This window comes from Pelophylax lessonae (assembly GCF_965119305.1).
Source record: "Pelophylax lessonae genome assembly, chromosome: 3".
Taxonomy (NCBI): domain Eukaryota; kingdom Metazoa; phylum Chordata; class Amphibia; order Anura; family Ranidae; genus Pelophylax; species Pelophylax lessonae.
Genome location: NC_138770.1, coordinates 663,232,699 through 663,248,660, shown reverse-complemented (window position 1 = coordinate 663,248,660; position 15,962 = coordinate 663,232,699). Strand labels below are relative to the sequence as shown.

Here is a 15,962-nt window from a genome sequence, read left to right as displayed (position 1 = left end):
AATAAAATCAAATGATAAAAAATAATACAATTAAAGTACCAAAAACAAAAACTACCGACACCAGTGGGTGAACTTCTAGGATCGCAAAGGTCACACTTGCGACAGGGCCCTGGCACTCCACCACCGTGGGGAGGCCCCAAGATGGCAGGAAGGGGGCCCACTGCAGAACTTGTGAAAGGGTCCCGCTGCAGGACTGTAATAAAGGGCCCTGCAACGAGAGTAAAGGGCCCCAGGATCAGTGGGAAGAGCCCCAGACTTAAAGAGAAGGGCCCCAGCCAGGGGTCCAGGGGGGCCCTTCATGGCTTCTTGTGGCAACAGAGTGCCTCCTTACACCACTTGTCTAAAGCTTATTTTGCGTTTAAGTTTTTAGTCCCCAAGTGCAACACCTTACACTTCTCCACATTAAACCTTATTTGCCATGTAGTTGCCCACTCTGTTATTTTGTTCAGGTCATTCTGTAAGATTTCTGCATCATGATGTGAAGTTATTGCCCTGCTTAATTTTGTGTCATCTGCAAAAACTGAGATTGAGCTAGTGATCCCGTCCTCAATGCGGTTTATGAATAAATTGAACAAAATTGGTCCCAGGACTGAGCCTTGGGGGACCCCACTTATCACTTCAGACCAGTCTGAGTACGCGTTATTTATTACCACCCTTTGGACACGCCCCTTTAACCAGTTTTCTATCCAGAAGCAAACCTCATGGTCTAAGCCTGCAGACCTTATTTTGTAAATTAATTGTGTTATTAATCGTTTGTTAATCATTTGTGGGGGGACTGTATTGAATGCCTTAGCAAAATCCAGATACACCACATCCACAGATTGCCTACTTAAACCAACTGTCCGCAACAGAGTGCCTCCTTACATCAACTGGCCCCATATGAATGCCACTCTATCTCAAATGTTCCCATCAGAGCCCAGCTTACATCAATTTTTCCCAACAGAGTACCCATTCACATTAAATGCCCCCATCAGAGTCCCCCTTATATCATTTGTCTCCATCAAGTCTCATGGATTAATGGATGCACTCTCAGAGATGCACAACTAAAGTCTGGGGGAGGAAGGGGGCACCACCCACCCCAGCACCCCCCTAGATCTAGGCCTGGGCCAAGGCTGTTTATTAAAGTGGAGTTCCGGCCACGAAAAAAATTTTCAATAAAAATACCCCCGGGACAGTCAGGGCTAGTACATTCCACAATGGATAGCCTCTGAACTGTCCCGGGTCACACTTACCTGCAAGAAGAAATACTTACCTTTACAATTTCTTCTCCAGTGCTGCCATCTCGGATGTGGGCAGCTGAAGCCAGCGCGTCCTCTTCTGTGTCCTCTAATCCCAGAATGCGCCGGCACCTGCCCTGCTCGTCACTTCCGGTGCGGCGCTGCATTCCTTCACAGCTTCTGGGCATGCCCAGAAGCTGTTTAGCAGGGAATGCAGCGACGCACCGGAAGTGACGAGCGGGGCAGGTGCCGGCGCATTGATTCCTGGGAGCGATGACGTTCAGCTCCCAGGAATCAATGCAAAGAGGAAGTGACGGCGCGGGCCGCGGCCGCCGAGGGAGGAAGTTGAAGAAAGGTGAGTATATTTTTCTTCAATAGCAAAGTAAACAAAAAAAAAATCGTAACTATCCATTTATTTTACAGGTGACCAAAAGCAAGCGGATGGCCCAAAATCGACTATGTCGATTTTGTGGCCGGAACTCCGCTTTAATTCTGGCAGAGGACTCTCACAAAAATCATAACATGTTTGATACAAGCCAAATATCTCACACAATATTTTATTGCCTCCTGACACCTAATTATCTGTAAAACACATACATTCAAAAATCAGATATCTGTTTAAAATCTGTTTTATGATTCTTTCAACCAGGATGCTGTGGCGTTTGACGGAACTCCCGAGGACGACTTAACACATGTTTGCAGATATCTTGGAAGTAGACTTTTTTCGTAGACTTTTTTCATAGCGCTGTATACGTGTTTGTCTTGAAAGGTGCTCAATTGCGCGCCCCCTATCGTGGAGACCAAGCTGCCATTAAGAGCTCCTGTTCTTAGAGTTACGACCGGGAGTCGTTTTTTGATCACGTAATCACTGTGATAGTCAATTACAGCATTAACCACTTTACCACCGGAGGATTTTGCTGTCTTATGTCCAGGCCACTTTTTGCGATTCGGCGCTGTGCAACTTTAACTGACAATTGCGCGGTCGTGCAATGCTGTACCCAAACTAAATTTACGTCCTTTTTTTTCCCATAAACAGAGCTTTCTTTTGAAGGTATTTGATCACCTGTGCTATTTTGCTTTTTGGGCTATAAACAAAAAAGAGCATTTATTTTGAAAAAATAACAATATTTTTCAAATTTTTTTATATGAAATTCCCCCAAAAAAAATGTAAAAATCAAATTTTTTTTTAATTTTTGGCCAATTTGTTTTATGCTACCTTTGTTTGGTAAAAAAAAATTACAATAAGCGTATTTTGATTGGGTTGCGCAAAAGTTATTGCATTTACTAACGAAGGGAAAGATTTCTGTCATTTTTAGTGGGTTTTTTTTAACGCGTAATGGCGGCGATCTGCGATATTTTTTGCGGGACTGCGACATTGCGGCGTACAGATCGGACACCTGACTGACATTTTTGACACTTTTGGGGGTACCAGTGACATTACTGCAGTAATCAGTGCTATAAATAGGCACTGTTACTGTAAAAATGACACTGGCAGGGAAGGGGTTAATTTTATTGGAGAGGGAGGGGTTAATGTATGCCTGGTGCTTACTGACGTGTGGGGGGAGGTGACTGTGTGACAAAGGGACAGATCGAGGGTTCAACTATGCTGAACCCTGCAATCTGACCCTGCCTGTCACTTCAGAGATCCGCCCGCTTGTGTTTACACAAGCGGGCGGATCTCCACACTCGATTCCCCGACGATCGGGGAAGAGCAGCGACTGAATACAGCGGGAGCGAGCCTCTGGCGGCGTGCGCGCGCCGCCGAGAAAGGGGAGTGTCTGACGACGTAGGTCTACGTCGTCAGATGATAACTAACCACTTTGCCGCAGTAGGCTCAACGTGAGCAGACGGCAAGTGGTTAACATGTGTTAGAGCCCATCCCTGTACTGTTTCTCCCCTGTAAGAAAAACGTACAATTTTTCTTTTCTCCTCACTAGAGGAAAAACCTGTGTAAAAAAACAAAACAAAAATCCTGTTGAAAAAAATAAAATAAAAGTAAAGATAAAATAGTTGGATCAAGGCTCTATCTAGGTTTAAGCATCAGTGTGTTTAGTTAGTATTAAAAAAGAAAATATACACTATTATTTCTTGCCCCTAGTATGGGTACAAGCAGGGCTTTTTTTCTCATAAAATAGGTGCAGGAACTCAACCACGGTCCCCCCAAAACCCCTCCCTCCACACATACACACCCTCAAAGCCTCATCAAATAGTGGCCGTGGCCAAATTTCACTAACAGTGGAAGGGTCTTAAAGGGGTATTAAATACCAGGAATGCATTATATACAGAGTGCAGTGTTCAGGGGTGCGCTATGTGCAGAGTTCGAGGATGCATTATGTACAGAGTGCAGAGTTCAGTTGTTCGCTGCATACAGATTGCAGAGTTCAGAGGTGCGCAACGCATAGAGTGCAGAGTTCAGCATTCTTCCATAGCTGCTTATCTCTGCATTCCTTAACCACATCTCACTTTCACCCCTTTTCAGCTTTGACCTCTGCATGCAACCCCCCTCCACTGCCCCTATATTCTCCCCCTCCCTAGAAGCTCCACCATCTTTCACCTTACTTTTGTTGTTGCATTAAAGCGGAGTTCCGGGCACAGATGTCATTTTTTAATGAACATACCCCCGGGACAGTCAGGGCTAGCACATTCCACAATGGCTAGCCTCTGATCTGTCCCGGTTCGCACTTACCTTTTAGAAGAAATACTTACTTATAAAATTTCTTCCACAGCGTTTCCATCTCTGTTGTGGGCAGCTGAAGCCGGCACGGTCCTCTTCTGTGTCTTCTTCCGCGTCTTCTTGTCCCAGAATGCGCCGCACCGGCCCCTCTCGTCACTTCCGGTGCGACGCCGCATTCCTCCACAGCTTCTGGGCATGCCCAGAAGCTGTTTAGCAGGTGAATGCGGCGTCGCCCGGAAATGACGAGCGGGGCCGGTGCTGTCGCATTGATTCCTGGGAGCTGTGACGTTCAGCTCCCAGGAATCATAGCGAGACAGGAAGTGACGGGGTGAGCCGCGGCTCAGAGGGAGGAAGTACTCTGAGGTGAGTATCTTCGATCTTCAATTGCAAGGTAAGTAAACAAAAAAAAAAAAAATAACTACCCAATTCCTTTTCAGGTGAGGCATACCTAGCGGAGGGGCACAAAAAAAAAATCTCGTTTTTGTGCCCGGAACTCCGCTTTAAGCTGAAGCACCCAGCCAGCTCTAGTACCTCCCTGCACACTGTGGGTGGCTCCACCTCTCTCACTTGCAGGGAAATCATCCAGCGGGGGTGTCGGCATCAGCACTGCACCCCAGGCACCTGCATCCCCCTTGTCCCCACCCTGCACTTAGTAGGAGCCGCTCAGGAGATCAGATCTGTGGGAGCCATTTGGAACACCAGCTGTCACTTGTAAACACAAAAGCTGGATTTCTGTATTTACAAGTGATAGTGGAGAGCAGGGAGCAGAGGGCCTGAGCGAGAGGTAGTGGAAGTGAGTTCCACCAAGTTCCAGCTCAGCTGAGAAAAAGCCCTGGGTACAAACAACACATATTACACATATTTGCATCAGTAGTAGATTTGTCTATATATATAATGGCATAAACCATAAAGCCAAAGTTTAAAAATATTTTTTACAATTTTTTTTAAATACTTTTGCCCAATTTTACTTTGATAATCAAAAAAATCAGGAGTTATCCATTAACATACAAATGAAGGCCCAATTTGTCCTTAAAACCAGGTATAATTTACCTGGGGTGCCTTGAGATTTTGCATACTTTAACCACTTGCTGACCCCGTGTATATATACGTCACTCGCCTGCAAGCCAATAGGGGGCGAGCGTGCGCCGCCGGAGGCGCGCTCCCGCCCACTGTCATCCCTGCGCGTGTGACCGTCGGACCCGATGTCCGTCCGTCCGTTACAGAGGGAGAAAGGCAGGCGGCTAATGTAAACAAAGCCGCCTGTCATTCTCCCTTGTGTAAGTGCAGAGATCATACGGTCCTGCTATGCAGGATCGTATATCTCTGTAATTACACACACAGCCACATCCCATAACTGTTAGAAACACGCCCCTAGGGACACACTTAACCCCTCCTTCTCCAATAAAGTTAACCCCTTCTCTGCCAGTGTCATTTTTACAGTAACAGTGCATATTTATAGCACTGATTACTGTAGTAATGTCACTGGTACCCCCAAAAGTGTCAAAAATGTCAGTCAAGGGTCCGATCTGTCCGCCGCAATGTCGCAGTCCCGCTAAAAAAATCTCAGATCGCCGCCATTACTCGTTAAAAAAAAAAAACAATAAAAATGACAAAAATCTTTCCCTTAGTTAGTAAACGCAATAACATTTGCGAAAACCAATCAAAATACGCTTATTGCAATTTTTTTTACCAAACATATGTAGCAGAAAACAAATTGGCCTAAAATGTTAAAAAATTTAGATTTTTACATTTTTTTTTAACCACTTAAGCCCCGGAAGATTTTACCTTTTTCCTGACCAGGGCCTATTTTGCAATTCGGCACTGCGTGAATTTAACGGACAATTGCGCTGTCGTGCGGCGCTGTACCCAAATGAAATTGGCGTCCTTTTTTTCCCACAAACAGAGCTTTCTTTTGGTGGTATTTGATCACCTGTGCAATTTTTTGATCATGCGCTATAATCAAAAAAAAAGCGACAATTTTGCAAAAATAACAATATTTTTCACATTTTTTTTATATGAAATTCCCCACAAAAAAATGTAAAAATTTTAGGCCAATTTGTTTTCTGCTACATATGTTTGGTAAAAAAAATTGCAATAAGCGTATTTTGATTGGTTTGCGCAAATGTTATTGCGTTTACTAACTAAGGGAAAGATTTGTCATTTTTATTGTTTTTTTTTTTTAACGAGTAATGGCGGCGATCTGCGATTTTTTTTGTGGTACTGCGACATGGGGCGGACAGATCGAACCCTTGACTGACATTTTTGACACTTTTGGGGGTACCAGTGACATTACTACAGTAATCAGTGCTATACATATGCACTGTTACTGTAAAAAATGACACTGGCAGGGGCGGGGTTAACTTTATTTGAGAAGGAGGGGTTAAGTGTGTCCCTAGGGGCGTGATTCTTACTGTGATTGGATGTGGCTGTGTGTGTAACAGCACAGATCAACGGTCCTACATAGCAGGATCGTATGATCTGTGCTGTTACATAGGGGAGAATGACAGGCGGCTGTGTTTACATTAGCCGCCTGCCTTTCTCCTGGTGTAACCGGCGATCGCGAGTGACCTGTGGACATCGGGTCCGCCGGTCACTTGCGCGCGGGGGGGGTCCATGAGCGAGTGGGAGTGGGAGCGCGCCTCCAGCGGCACGCGTTCGCTCCCTAGACCCTCACAGGCTAGCGATGTAGACCTACGTCACTTTGCCTGTGAGGGGCTGACTGCCGACGTAAATAGTCGTTAGGCAGTCGGCAAGTGGTTAAAGTGTGCCATAAGTTGAACAAGGTCGAGAAACACTTTATGTGATGTATTGGTGGGTCATGCATACCCTTGTCTGATATTGCTGATGTAAAGAGTTCCATGATGGGATTCATAGCTGTCTGGTAAAAACATCTATTTAGTTGGATGGCCTCTCTAAAGTAGACCAAGCATCAGAGTTGTATAAAGTACTCAAAACCCATACTTGAGTAAAAGTACAAGTGCTCGATCAAAAAGTGACTTGAGTAGAAGTGGAAGTGCTCGATCAAAAAAGTGACTTAAGTAGAAGTACTAAAGTATTCAACATTTTTTGTACTTAAGTATTGCAAGTAGTTTTTAAAAAAAAAATTTGCTACTCAAGTACTGAAAGTAAAAGTACCAGTAGTTTTGAAAAAAAAATTACTACTCAAGTACTGAAAGTAAAAGTACAAGTACTGTGTTATGTAGTTATTAAAGAAAGAAGTCAAAAGTTTGAACATCATATTGTTTTTTACTATTTCAAATGCAGCTTTTATTTATACATACAGTAGCATTTATTTTCGTATGCGTTGATAATACACATGTTTTGAGCTTCATGAAACCTGCCATCTACTCTCCTGGCAGTGGTAATTTTTATAATAGTAACGAGTAACTATGCAGCACAAAAAAAATAAAATATCGGAGTAGAAGTATTGAAATCATTGAAAAAATGTAGTGAAGTAAAAGTGGAAGTAGGAGAAAAAAATTCTACTCTAGGAAAGTACAGATACCGCCTTTCCGTACTTAAGTACAGTAGTGAAGTAGTTCTACTTAGTTACTATACATCTCTGCCAAGCATCCAGTTATAAACTTTGTACACAATCTATTTTATTGTGCATCACATAGAACTCTAGATTATAAATATTATCTGTTCCACTTTCATTTTTTTTATTGGATATGTAAACATAAAAAGATAGAACATGAATTCACAATAAGTCATAAAATAGAAAACACCTGTTCACACTGGTTGATTGATTGGGAGATAAAGAATTTTCTTTTTTTAACGAGAGAGGGAGATTATTATTTCCTATTGTAACGTCATGTTTGTACATGATACATTTTCCCTGCGGAAAACACCACTATTCTCTAGCACAAGCTAGACAATTCAGAGACGATCTACCATTCCCCTCTGGGTGATCTATGTCAGTGCTTCTCAAACCTTTTTTCAGTCAAGGCACCCTTTAAAATTATGGAGTCTCGAGGTGCCCCATTGTAAAATGTAAAAAACTGTTTACCGTATATACTCGAGTATAAGCCGACCCGAATATAAGCCGAGACCCCTACTTTTGCCACAAAAAAGTGGGAAAACTTATTGACTCGAGTATAAGCCTAGGGTGGGAAATGCTGCAGCTACTGGACCCAACTGGACCACCACGAGACACAAAACAGGGGCTGCGTGCATGGTACAGGAGATGGCGCAGGTCATAGTACAGGCATTGCACAGGTCATGGTAAGGGCATGGCACAGGTGATGGTACAGGCATGGCACAGGTCATGGTACATGCATGTTACAGCTCATGGTACAGGCATGGCACAGGTCACAGTACAGGCATGGCACAGGTCATGGTACAGGCATGGCACAGGTGATGGTATAGGCATAGTACAGGTGATGGTATAGGCATGGCACAGTAAGTACAGGCATGGCACAGTATGTACAGGCATGGCACAGTATGTAGAGGCATGGCACAGTATGTACAGGCATGGCACAGTAGGTATAGGCATGGCACAGTAGGTATAGGCATGGCACAGTAATTACAGGCATGGCACAGTATGTACAGGCATGGCACAGTATGTATAGGCATGGCACAGTAGGTATAGGCATGGCACAGTAATTACAGGCATGGCACAGGAGATGCAGTGCTGCGGGCATGGTACAGGAGAATGTCCTGTACCATGCCCGCAGCACTGCATAAGGAAATACAGGGGCTGCGGAGGCATCTCACTTACCTGTCGGTGAGGCGCCGTCTTCGATTTAAAAATCGCGCCACCCGGCGCCGCCATACGTCACCGCAAATGCGCCACCGATGCTCGGGAAAAGCCAAACACGTTCGGCTATTTCCGGGCATGCGGCACATGCGCAGTGACAAGTCAGCGCAGATCGGCGCCATTTTTAAAAAGACACTCCAGTCAGTGACTCGAGTATAAGCCGAGGGGTGCATTTTCAGCATGAAAAAACATGCTGAAAAACTCGGCTTATATTCGAGTATATACGGTATATAGATTTACATAATGCAGCAACATCCACACCTCAGACACCCAACTTTAGAGGAGATTTTTTTCTTCCAAAGCAAATACATGTAGCACCCTCCTAGGTAGGTGCTAGGTAAAAGCATACAGGTCCCTCTCAAAAAATGAGCATATTGTGATAAAGTTCATTATTTTCTGTAATGTACTGATAAACATTAGACTTTCATATATTTTAGATTCATTACACACAACTGAAGTAGCGCAAGCCTTTTATTGTTTTAATATTGATGATTTTGGCATACAGCTCATGAAAAACCAAAATTCCTATCTCAAAAAATTAGCATATTTCATCCGACCAATAAAAAAAAAAAGTGTTTTTAATACAAAAAAAGTCAACCTTCAAATAATTATGTTCAGTTATGCACTCAATACTTGGTCGGGAATCCTTTTGCAGAAATGACTGCTTCAATGCGGCGTGGCATGGAGGCAATCAGCCTGTGGCACTGCTGAGGTGTTATGGAGGCCCAGGATGCTTCGATAGCGGCCTTGAGCTCATCCAGAGTGTTGGGTCTTGCTTCTCTCAACTTTCTCTTCACAACATCCCACAGATTCTCTATGGGGTTTAGGTCAGGAGAGTTGGCAGGCCAATTGAGCACAGTAATACCATGGTCAGTAAACCATTTACCAGTGGTTTTGGCACTGTGAGCAGGTGCCAGGTCGTGCTGAAAAATGAAATCTTCATCTCCATAAAGCTTTTCAGCAGATGGAAGCATGAAGTGCTCCAAACTCTCCTATTAGCTAGCTGCATTGACTCTGCCCTTGATAAAACACAGTGGACCAACACCAGCAGCTGACATGGCACCCCAGACCATCACTGACTGTGGGTACTTGACACTGGACTTCAGGCATTTTGGCATTTCACTCTCCCCAGTCTTCCTCCAGACTCTGGCACCTTGATTTCCGAATGACATGCAAAATTTGCTTTCATCCGAAAAAAGTACTTTGGACCACTGAGCAACAGTCCAGTGCTGCTTCTCTGTAGCCCAGGTCAGGCGCTTCTGTCGCTGTTTCTGGTTCAAAAGTGGCTTGACCTGGGGAATGCGGCACCTGTAGCCCATTTCCTGCACACGCCTGTACACGGTGGGTCTAGATGTTTCTACTCCAGACTCAGTCCACTGCTTCCGCAGGTCCCCCAAGGTCTGGAATCGGTCCTTCTCCACAATCTTCCTCAGGGTCCGGTCACCTCTTCTCGTTGTGCAGCGTTTTCTGCCACACTTTTTCCTTCCCACAGACTTCCCACTGAGGTGCCTTGATACAGCACTCTGGGAACAGCCTATTCGTTCAGAAATTTCTTTCTGTGTCTTACCCTCTTGCTTGAGGGTGTCAATGATGGCCTTCTGGACAGCAGTCAGGTCGGCAGTCTTACCCATGATTGCGGTTTTGAGTAATGAACCAGGCTGGGAGTTTTTAAAAGCCTCAGGAATCTTTTGCAGGTGTTTAGAGTTAATTAGTTGATTCAGATGATTAGGTTATTGGCTCGTTTAGAGAACCTTTTCATGATATGCTAATTTTTTGAGATAGGAATTTTGGTTTTTCATGAGCTGTATGCCAAAATCATCAATATTAAAACAATAAAAGGCTTGCACTACTTCAGTTGTGTGTAATGAATCTAAAATATATGAAAGTCTAATGTTTATCAGTACATTACAGAAAATAATGAACTTTATCACAATATGCAAATTTTTTGAGAGGGACCGGTATATTGTTCCTTCTGCTTATCAGGGGAGCCTGATCTATTAGGTTGCCTGTTGCATGTTTCCAGGTGTCATTCACTGAGTCTGAGGGAGTGTCCCCACTGTGTCCAATGGGGGGAGCGTGTTGGGCAGTGGAGGAAACCCAGCCAGTGACACATTGGTTTTTGTGGGAGTCCCAGTGGGAGGGCATTCTTGCAATGCATCCTGGGATTGCTATTAAAAGCTGGGGGGGACATGTGACAGGGCATCTTTGGTGGGAAGCAAAATCCCAGGAGGAGGCAGATGGCCGTCTCTCCTCCTGCTGTGTGTGAGGAAGGTGGTCTTAGGCAGTCAGCCTAGTGAACCAGGTGTGGAGCTGAGCTGCAGAGGATCCAGTGGAGCAGACAGTGGAGCTACTGGCAGAGTCTCTCGGGAAAAACAGTGTCCGTGAGTACTGAGGGACTTGCCAAAGGGTCAGCCCAGGAAGGGGGACCACTCCAGTGAAGTCAGAGGATCAAGGGGCTAGGTCACACAGAGTGTTACAGAAAAGGGGGTGCCGTGTAGAGCCCTGAAGAGTAGGGACAAAGGGGGTGCCAAGTATGACCCTGAAGAGTAATTCACAGTGCAGTGCAGTTCGTAATTCACGGTGCAGTACAGTTCAACAAATTCTTCTTCACTTTAGTGGCAAGGTGAAGAAGCGGCCTTGCCGCATTCAGCTAAACAGAAAGTCCCAGAAATTGTGCATAGTTATTCAGTTGGAGTATCCCACTCATCCCTTCTCCTATCCAAGTTCTCAAATAAAACAACAAAAACCAAAACCCCTAGACTTTTTTCTGACTGAGCCAAGCACTTTGAACATGCTTTATTGTCCAGTTGTTGCTATGGGTTTGGAGAGAAGTTGGTGCCTCAAGCCAGGTAATTTGGGACTTTATGGGCTAATACAACAGAATTGTGTTTGTACAATTTATTGAAGAAAAAGGGGGTTTTTACAACATGAATATACAAAAATATACATAGGGTGTATGGGTTATAGACCCATTGGTGATAGTGAGTCAGAGTAAAAATAGTGACATAGTGATATGGTGACAATGGTATGTCTCTCTATCTGTCCACGCTTCTGGTGGCGTGGAATCTGTAGGGAGAGATATCCTGGGTTCCTACGCATTTCGGCGCGTTGCCTTTATCAAGGAAGTTTTTCCACCATATTTGGTAAAAGAGATCTGCTCTTGGAGCCTTGCTTCTGGTCCTTATATTTCCACACAAGAATTAAAGGTTGGACGCTTGTCGTATTTGTATGGTTCTTGAAAACTTTCAATAGGGGAGCAATCCCCGTCTTGATCCGATTTGTTATTTTGAAATGTAGATGTAGTACCAAAGTATTCCACTGGGGGTCTCTGTCCAGCTCTTATCCTGTTTGTTAGTTGCTTATGGGAAAAGGATTTCCACCAGCAGTGCTCCAAAGCGGCAGGTCTGGGTATCCTCTCAGTCCCTCCAGCAGCTCCCAAGGGAGTAGTGCTACATACACTTTTGCACACTGGTACTGACTAGTATTCCAATGTTTCTCTTCTCCCTCTATTTCTTTCTATCAGTCAGCTAATGTCACCCCAGTGCTGAGGGAGAGAGGCAACAGACATCTTTCTTATTAACTGATGACATCATTGGTTGTTAGGATGCCAGTCTCTAGAAAGTCGTAATGGTGCATAATGGAAACCAGTGGCTTTGTATAACTAATAGGCAGACTTGATCCACCTGCTGGCTTGTGTACAATTTTTTATCAATTTTTAGGCATTTTGCCAAGGCACCCCAGAAGAAACCACAAGGCACCCCAGTGTGCCTGGGCACCCTGGTTGAAAATGGCTGACGTATGTACATTACAGGGGTTTTAAAAAAACTTTGCTGAAGATTGCTACTTTTTGTTATTCTGAAGTAATAGCTGTTTGATTCCATGTGTCCATTACAGTAAATCTGTATTGGAGTGATTTTATAATTATTATTCAGCTGCTGCACCTGCAGAGTTCGAATGAGGAAACTGGCAAGGTCTGCATCCCTTCAGACGTGATTTTTATTTGGTAGTATCCCACCAAAAATGACATTTTTGTTGCAGGGAATGCCCATGATCAGACTTGGATCTTAGTGCAGACTTATGGTAAAATCAGTGAGCCAATCACACAAGCAGGAAATTACATATCTGGGGTTGTTCTGTATACCATCTGTGTACAGAACGCATCCAGGTTGCCATATCGCATTAAAAATAAAAAAAGTTGCGCTAAATATCGGGACAAAGATTAATAAAATAAATAATCATTAATAAATATATTAATATCCATATTTTAAAAATAACCATAATGTGATTTATTTTTTTTAGCAATGATATAATAATAATCGCCATATCGCGTTACATTTTTCAGAAAATTACAGCAGGAGTGGAATGGAAAGGTAATTTTAAATTAAATTCAATTACAATATCACTTGTGTAGCAATTGTATACGCTATATTAATTCATTATTTTTTATTTGCAATTTCTTTCCCACGATAGTGGACTTACCCTTTGAAGCTGAACTCCAGGCAAAAAGCCAAATGCACAGATATAAGACATATACAGGGGCTATTTACCTGCAACAGGATTGTATATTGTATTTTTAAGTATGGGGGAAACATGGTTAGAAAGATGGAGTCATCATTTAAGAAACATAATCTTGGCCTTACCGAAGAAACACCTATCCTATTGATGAAAGTCAAAGTCAGATCAATCTGGGTAGATTCTCTTGGAATTCTTGCCTCTTGTATAATATCAGGATATTATATTATATGGTCCCTGTCTGGTCCATATAATGTCCCACATTCTAAAAGTCTCTCCTTGAAAAGGTGAATAATGGTTTGGCCCACTGAATCATTCAAATACTAAAAGAATGGAACTAGTGAATAAACCCTTTGGTATAAAATTCACAACCCACCCTATTTTATGGACTAATACAGTGGTCTTCAAACTCCAGCGCGGGGGCTGGATGCAGCCCTTTGCTTGCCTTTATCCGGCCATTGGGAAACTATTCCTTCCAATGACACCATCAATGGGGCACTATTCCACCCACTGACACCAACGATGGGGCACTATTTCTCCCAAGGATACCAACAAAGGGAAACTATTTCACCCACTGATACCAATGATAGGGGCACTATTCCTCCCACTGCCACTAATGATGGGGCACGTTTCCTCCCATTGGTACCAATGATGGGACAGTATTCCTCCCACTGCCACCAATTATGGGGCACTATTCCTCCCACTGGCACCAATGATGGGGCACTATTTCTCCCACTGACACCAATGATGGGGCATTATTCCTCCCACTGACACCAATGATGGGGCACTATTCCTCCCACTGACACTAATGATGGGGCACTATTCCTCCCACTGACACCAATGATGGGGCACTATTCCTCCCACTGCCACCAATGATGGGGCACTATTCCTCCCACTGCCACCAATGATGGGGCACTATTCCTCCCACTGCCACTAATGATGGGGAACCATACCTTCCATGGATACCAATGATGGGATACCACTCCTCTCCTAATACTAAATATGAAACACCATTCCTCCCATTGATGCCAGGACTTTTTTTTCTCCCACTAGCCACAGTCCGGCCCCTTTAAGTTCAGAATGACAGTAAAGTGGCCCTTTGTTTGGAAAGTTTGGAGAACCCGTACCACTATATACAGTCCATAAAATAGGGTGGTTTATGGGTTTCACATTGATTTTTACCAAGGACCTAGTAAGAAGAGGCTGATCCAGTGTTAGGGGTATTATACACTGAACAAAGTTATAAACGCACCACCTATTTTTGCACCCATTTTTCATGAGCTGAACATTTCTATGTACACAAAAGGCCTATTTCTCCCAAATATTGTTCACAGATCTGTCTAAATCTGTGTTAGTGATCGCTTCTCCTTTGCCGAGATAATCCATCCACCTCACAGGTGTGGCATATCAAGATGCTGATTAGACAGCATGATTATTGCACAGGTGTGCCTTAGGCTGGCCACAATAAAAGGCCACTCTAAAATGTGCAGTTTTATCACACAGTACAATGCCACAGATGTCGCAGGTTTTGAGGGAGCTGCAATTGGCATGCTGATTGCAGAAATGTCCACCAGAGCTGTTGCCCGTGAATTGAATGTTCAGTTCTCTACCATAAGCCGTCTCCAAAGACTTTCACAGAATTTGGCAGTACATCCAAACGGCCTCACAACAGCAGACCACGTGTAACCACACCAGCCCAGGACCTCCACATCCAGCATCTTCACCTCCAAGATGGTCTGAGACCGGCCACCCGGACAGCTGCTGCAACAATCGGTTTGCATAACCAAAGAATTTCTGCACAAACTCTAAGAAACCGTCTCAGGGAAGCTCATCTGCATGCTCGTCGTCCTTATCGGGGTCTCGACTGACTGCAGTTCATGGTCGCAACCGACTTGAGTGGGCAAAGATCTTAGATCTTTAAGTTCAGCTCATAAAAAATGGGGGCAAAAACAAGTGTTGCATTTATAATTTTGCTCAGTATATAAACCCTTTGGTGTTCAAAACTAGGTTATAAGGTGTTGGTGAATACATACCTTCCAATGGAAGGTAGTCTAGTACAAAGGTCCTAAATAATTGAACGAATGGAGGGAAAAACAATTGCCAAGGATTTCTCCAGACAGGCTGTAAGATAAGGGTCATGATTCTCTGATGATAGTAGGCAGGCACCATGGGAAACTTCTTATGTCAACATTGTTAAGAAGGGTCAGAAGAACGTTCCTAAATGAAAGGAGGAGAAGCATTTTAACCTCATGCAACGTGGGGGGTTCTTTACTGTTAGAGCTACAAGATTGTGGAATTCTCTACCACAAGAGGTGGTTTCTGCGGGAAGTATGGTGGCTTTCAAAAGACTCTTAGACATACATCTCAAGGATCAGAACATTCAGGGGTATGTGAGATGATTACAGCCACACACACCTACACAGGTTGAACTGGATGGACTATTGTCTTTATTCAACCTCACCTACTATGTAACTATAAATCATGGAAACCCTTGTGTGTGGGATCCACCCAGGCAGGATCAGACAAACCAAGGTCTGCTCAGATAAGGCCAATTTGCAGATACTCAGACACCCCCTATATCTAATTAGATGATGTATGGTGGTTTTGTAAATATTTTCCTTTTAATTATCGTCAGGACTAAAAAAATACAATGTTTCTGTAGCACTACTCCCTTAGGAGCTGCTGGTGACGGGTTCCTCTGGGTTACCCATAGCAACAGTACAATAGTTTAACGACTTTAAAGTGCTTGGCTCAGTCAAGAAACAGTCTAGGGGTTTGGTTTTTTTGTTGTTTTATTGAG

General features: G+C 43.8%; 1 protein-coding gene across 1 annotated transcript in view; it reads right to left on the bottom strand.

Moving 5' to 3' along the window:
- PLCB1 (phospholipase C beta 1) overlaps positions 1-15,962 on the bottom strand; it is a 1,154,983-nt gene that overhangs the window by 346,700 nt on the left and 792,321 nt on the right. The gene's annotated exons all lie outside the window — the stretch shown is intronic.